The sequence below is a fragment of the Colobus angolensis genome, unplaced genomic scaffold, assembly GCF_000951035.1.
Source record: "Colobus angolensis palliatus isolate OR3802 unplaced genomic scaffold, Cang.pa_1.0 Scaffold185, whole genome shotgun sequence".
Taxonomy (NCBI): domain Eukaryota; kingdom Metazoa; phylum Chordata; class Mammalia; order Primates; family Cercopithecidae; genus Colobus; species Colobus angolensis.
The window spans coordinates 346,870-352,937 of record NW_012114988.1 but is presented as its reverse complement, the minus strand read 5'-3'; positions in this window follow the sequence as shown (position 1 = coordinate 352,937).

The window sequence follows — 6,068 nt, the reverse complement described above, 5'->3', positions numbered from 1 at the left end:
TTTTTTTTTTTTAACTGCTAAAACCATTCTCTTCCACCTGGTTTTACTGTAACATTTGGAAAAGGAATAAATGTCGTCCCTTTAAAAAAAAAAAAAAAAAGAAAATACAAAAATTATCCAGCTGTGGTGGCGGGTGCCTGTAATCCCAGCTACTCAGGAGGCTGAGGCAGAAGAATTGCTTGAACCTGGGAGGTTGAGGTTGCAGTGAGCAGAATCACATCACTGCACTCCAGCCTGGGTAACAGAGCTGAATAAATAAACAAAATAAATTATGTATTTAGTGGAAGGCTGATGACGGACTCAAAAGAATGCAATCTTTTGTCTCTTATCTACTTTTTTTTTGAGACAGAGTCTGACTCTGTCGCCCAGGCTGGATTGATTGCAGTGGCAAAATCTCAGCTCACTGCAACCTCTGCCTCTGGAGTTCAAGCGATTCTCCTGCCTCAGCCTCCCGGGTAGGTGGGACTACAGGCACGCACCACCTCCAACGGCTAATTTTTTTTTTTTGTATTTTAGTAGAGACGAGGTTTCACCATGTTGGCCAGGATGGTCTCGATCTCCTGACCTCATGGTCCGCCTGCCTCGGCCTCCCAAAGTGCTGGGATTATAGGCATGAGCCACTGAACCTGGCCTTGTCTCTTATGTACTTCTAAAGTGGAAGCCCCTGCTTCAAGTTGTCCTGTCTTACCAGACCAAACCAATGTACATCTTACACATATTGATTGAGGTCTGATGTCTCCCTAAAACGTATAAATGCAAACTGTACCCCTGACCACCTTGGGCATATGTCTCAGGATTTCCTGAGGCTGTGTCATGGGCGCATCCTTAACCTTGGCAAAATAAACTTTCCAAATTGACTGTGACCTGTCTCAGACATTTGGGGTTCACACGTCTAACCCCAACATTCTGCATCAGGGACTGGATAGGACTATGAGCCTGCAGATTTGACAAAACCACAAGGCAGTTCTGAAGTTGGGGTCTATATCAGTCAGCCCAGGCTGCTGTAACAAGAGTACCATAGTCTGGGTACTCTAAACAACAGACATTTATTTTCTTATAGTTCTAGAGGCTGGAAGTCCAAGATCCAGGTGCCAGCAGAGTTGGTTTCTGGTGGGGCCTCTCTTCCTGGCTTGCAAATGGCCTCTTCTCTGTGCTTGTACATGCCCGGTGTCTCTTCCCCTTTTATAAATAGGACATGAGTCCTACTGGATTAGGGTCCCATGCTTATGGTCTCATTTAACCTTGATTACCTTTTTCTTTTCTTTTTTGAGACAGGGTCTCACTCTGTCACCCAGGCTGGAGGGCAGTGGTGTGATCTCAGCTTACTGCAGCCTCATCCTCCTGAGGCTCAAGCAATCCTCCTGCCTCAGCCCCGAGGGGAGCTAGGACTACCACGTGGCTAATTTTTTTTTCTTTTTTTTGTATTTTTGTTTGTTTGAGACAAAGTCTCAATTTTGTCCCCCAGGCTGGAGTGCAATGGCATGATCTTTGCTCACTGCAACCTCCGCCGCCCAGGTTCAAGAGATTCTCCTGCCTCAGCCTCCCGAGTGGCTGGGATTACAGGCGCCTGCCACCACGCCCGGCTAATTTTTGTATTTTTAGTAGAGACGGGTTTCACCATGTTGGCCAGGCTGGTCTTGAACTCCTAATCTCAGGTGATCCACCCGCCTCAGGCTCCCAAAGTGCTGGGATTACAGGCGTAAGCCACCGCGCCTGGCCTTTTTTTGTTTTTTTTTTTTTTTTTTTTTTTTTTGAGACGGAGTCTCGCTCTGTCCCCCAGGCTAGAGTGCAGTGGCCGGATCTCAGCTCGCTGCAAGCTCCACCTCCCAGGTTTACGCCATTCTCCTGCCTCAGCCTCCCGAGTAGCTGGGACTACAGGCGCCCGCCACCACGCCCGAGTATTTTTTTTTTTTTTTTTTTTTTTTTAGTAGAGACGGAGTTTCACCGGGTTAGCCAGGATGGTCTCGATCTCCTGACCTCGTGATCCGCCCGTCTCAGCCTCCCAAAGTGCTGGGATTACAGGCTTGAGCCACCGTGCCCGGCTTGGTATTTTCTTTAGAGATAAGGTTTTGCCATGTTGCCCAAGCTGGTCTCAAACTCCTGGCCTCAAGTGATCTGCCTGCCTTGGCCTCCCAAAGTGCTGGGATTACAGGCATCAGCCACCGCGCCCAGCCTTAATTACCTCTTTAAAGAAACGATTTCCAAATATAGTCACATTGGGGGCTAAGGCTTCAAGGATCTGGGGGGAGAGGGGCACAATTCAGTCCATAACAGGGTCCCCAGACCTCACGTAAACACTGCTGCTGGGCACAGGAGGCCAGCCGACTGTTGGGGCCTGAAAGCGACACGGTTAGAACTGCGTTTCAGAAGGACGCTCATGGACCGTGTTGGTCTATGAGTTCTGCTCTCCTGCGCCCCTCTGACCACTAAACTATGTGTCCCCCTAAGCCAGCTGCTTCTCCTTTCAGGGCCTCAAGCAAAGCACGTAGAACATCTCCCTAAGGACCCTTCTGGTCTAGAGCCCTCTGATTTTTTTTTTTTTTTTTTGAGACAGAGTCTTGCTCTGTCGCCAGGCTGGAGTGCCACTGGCTCACTGCAACCTCCACCTCCTGGGTTCAAGTGATTCTCCTGCCTCAGCCTCCCAAGTAGCTGGGACTACAGGCGCATGCCACCAGGCCTGGCTAATTTTTGTATTTTTAGTAGAGACGAGGTTTCACCATGTTGGCCAGGATGGTCTCAATCTCCTGACCTCGTGATCTGCCCGCCTCGGCCTCCAAAAGTGCTGGGATTACAGGTGTGAGCCACCGTGCCTGGCCTAGAGCCCTCTGATTAATCCACTCATTTCTTCTTGGTTTGGTCTCCACAAATATTAAACATCTCTTGGACAAGGTCCCCACAAGACTTTGAGAGGACTCCACAAGGCAAGGACACAGTCACCAACTTGACAGAGTGGATAGGAGGCCCAGGTGGGTAGACACACAGGCCGAGCCGGGGTGAGAATGAGGCATGGAGAGCCCTGCTTGAGGATCCTGGGTGGGTGGGGGCTAGGAGGTCAGCTAGGACACCAGGCTTAAAATCCTCTCAGCACCTAGAATAACGCCCACCCCTCCCTCAGCATGGCCTAGCACCAGGAATGCTCCACTCACACCTGGAATGCTTGCTCTGCCTCCTTGCAGTCCTTCCGCCAGGCTCACTGGGCTTCAGGCCATTCTCCAAGCAGGAGCCACTGCCAGTTAATCAAGTCAGGTCGGGGCACCAACCTTGTCGCCAAGCTCAGCGGTCAATTCTCCGTCCTCAGATCACCGGTCCCCGGGATGATTCCCAGGTGACTGGATGGATGGTGGTGCCCCTAACTGTGGGGGAAGCACGGAGGAAGCGTATAGGGACAGAGGAGGAGCCCCTGGGGAGTGAGGGAGGATGGGGGGCTGCCCAGAGAGGACACACTCACAGCAGATGTTGGAATGTAAAACGCAGGTGAGCAGCCCGAGCAGAGCTGGACATTACCAACAGAGGAGGGACCAAGCTTGAAGCAATGGGTGTAGACAGATGAGAGGTCCGGATGCTGTGGACAGACAGCAGGGCCTTGAGCAATGACAACCACGAGCTCAGACCCAGGAGAGGCAGAGGAACCAGAAACCCCCTCCTCCAGCCCGCCCTGAGGTTCATGTTCAGTGTGCAGGGAGGCTTGCCCAAATCCCAGGGAAGCATGGCTGGGGCGGGATGCTACTCCTTGGATGCCATCTCTTGTTGGGCCTTCTGCTGCAGAGAGTACTCTGCTCTGTGCCCCTGCCGTAGCCTCAGCCGTGCGGTCCTAAGCGTTCTCTTCCCACTATGGATTCCAATCGGGAGCTCCTTTCCCATTACATCTGAGGGGATGACCTCTGGTCATCAAGTCCACATGGGTCACCCTCCATTGTCCTCAGCCCTGACCACTGGCTGCTGAGGCTTATAGGCTTATCGAGATCCTGCATTACTGACTGCCAGAATCAAGGCCTAGACCTCACCCATCTGGGATGCCCCAGATAGGCCCTATCCTCATCTGCCCCCCTGCCACAGGTCAGCAGGACGAGGCCAAGTGCCATGATCTGAACGTCCCACCAGATTCACATGTTGAAGTTTAATACTGTGGCAGTATTAACAGGTGGGGCCTTTAAGGGAATTATTAAGTCATGAGGGCAGAGCCCTCATGATGGGATTAGCGACATTATGGAAAGGCTTGAGGGGCCAGTTTGTCCCATCCACTGTGTGAAGACACAGCCTTCGCGATGGAGCAGCAGCACAAGGCAACATCTTGGAAGCGGAGACTGGGCCCTCACCAGACACCCAGCTTGAATGGTGCCTTGAGCTTGCACTTCTAAGCCTCCAGAAATGTGGGAAATACGTTTCTGTTGCTTATAAATCACTGTCTGTGGTATACAGCAGCACAAGGCAACGAAGACACCAAAGCAAAGAGAAGGCTAACTTCTTGGCTTCTGGCTTCCCGAACAACTGTCCTGGCCCTGGGTGGCGGCACTGGTTGCAGATGGTCCTACTGACTCCATCCCCTTTGGTGTCTTTTTAGTATGATACCTGGATTGTCTTTTGACCTCAGAAGCTCAGGATTTGTCATTTTTGTTTAGCCCATGTGACACCTCCCTGGTTTGTGATTAGGCTGTAAGCTTCTTCATGGGTGGGCCTCTTTTGTGTCTTCTGTGTGTCCCAGTGCCTCGGGGGTCACAGATGCTCAGGGAATGCTTGCTGAGAGTGAAGAGTCTCCCAGTCAGTTCCAGGCTTTCTGGGCCTTGTCAACGGGCCACAGCCCACGTCCTCAGGCAGGAGCATCCTCCCTCTCCCCAGGCTTCTGCTAGAAAGGAGCCCTCCTTCTCTTCCTTGCAGTAGGTGGGCAGACAGGCTCCCTGGTGGGTGCAGAACACACTCTGCTAGGACTTTTCGGCATTTACTTAAGACATGAACTTGGCTTTGTGCATGCCAACAGGTTCTGGACCCAGAGCCCAGCCCATGAGGAAGACTAATTTTCCCACGGCTGAGGGCTGGGGCACGGAAGGCAGGTAGGCCAGCCGGGAGATGGTACTTGAAACAAGGCAGGGGCCAGGGAGGGGTGCCCCCCAGGCTTAACTGACAGAGTGAGGGGAGAAACGGGCATTTTCTTCTCCCTGCCCATCTGCTTTCCTTCTCAAGACTGCCTTGAACAGATCACCCAAGCACACTTGAAGCCTTTCACAGGGTGCCCTCAGGTGGCCTTTTGGGGAATCACACCCATCCAATGGATTAACGATTCTTGGCTGGTTCCCGCTAAATTGCTAACCTGTGAGGCTGGCTGCCATCATTGCCATTTTACTGATAAAATTGAGGCTCAATGAGGCAGGATGACTTGCTCCAGCTCAAAGTGATAGTCAGCTCTTGAACCTAGGTCTGTCCTGTCCTACTGCCTCTAAGTCCCTTCTGAGTCCACAGAACTATGTCTCATGGTTTCCTTTGTTCCAATCTTGATCTGACACATAAATCATCTCTGTCATTTCCTCCCATGCAGATAGTCAGACCCTGTTTGAACACTTACAGCCTCACACAGCATCCACTGACATGCTGGCAGTGTTTGTGGGAAGAGGAGTAGTAATGGCCACTGAGACCAGAACGCAGAACTTAGTTGGGAGGCTCTCCTTGGCCTGGGGGAGGTGAAAAGGCACAGAGCACAGGTAAGACCCAGTCGACTGTGTGCGGCAGCACCACGCAGAGGCCAGCCTGCGGGGTTTTCACGGGCAAAATTTTGGTGGATGCTTCCTGTCCTGCCTAGACCTGGGGGTGCTCAAAGCCTACCACTTTCAGGAAACTTTCTCATGCTCACCGGAGGAGTAATGAAGGCAAAACCTTGGGCTGAGGTGCTGATTCCTGCACTGTCTCCCCTTCCCCAGCCAGGTTTTTAATTTACACCCAAATGTGCATAGGCCTCTGGCCCTTTATTATTTATTTGTTGGGAGATGGAGTCTCGCTCTGTCACCCAGGCTGGAGTGCAGTGGCGCAATCTTGGCTCACTGCAGCCTCCACCTGGGTTCAAGTGATTCTCCTGCCTC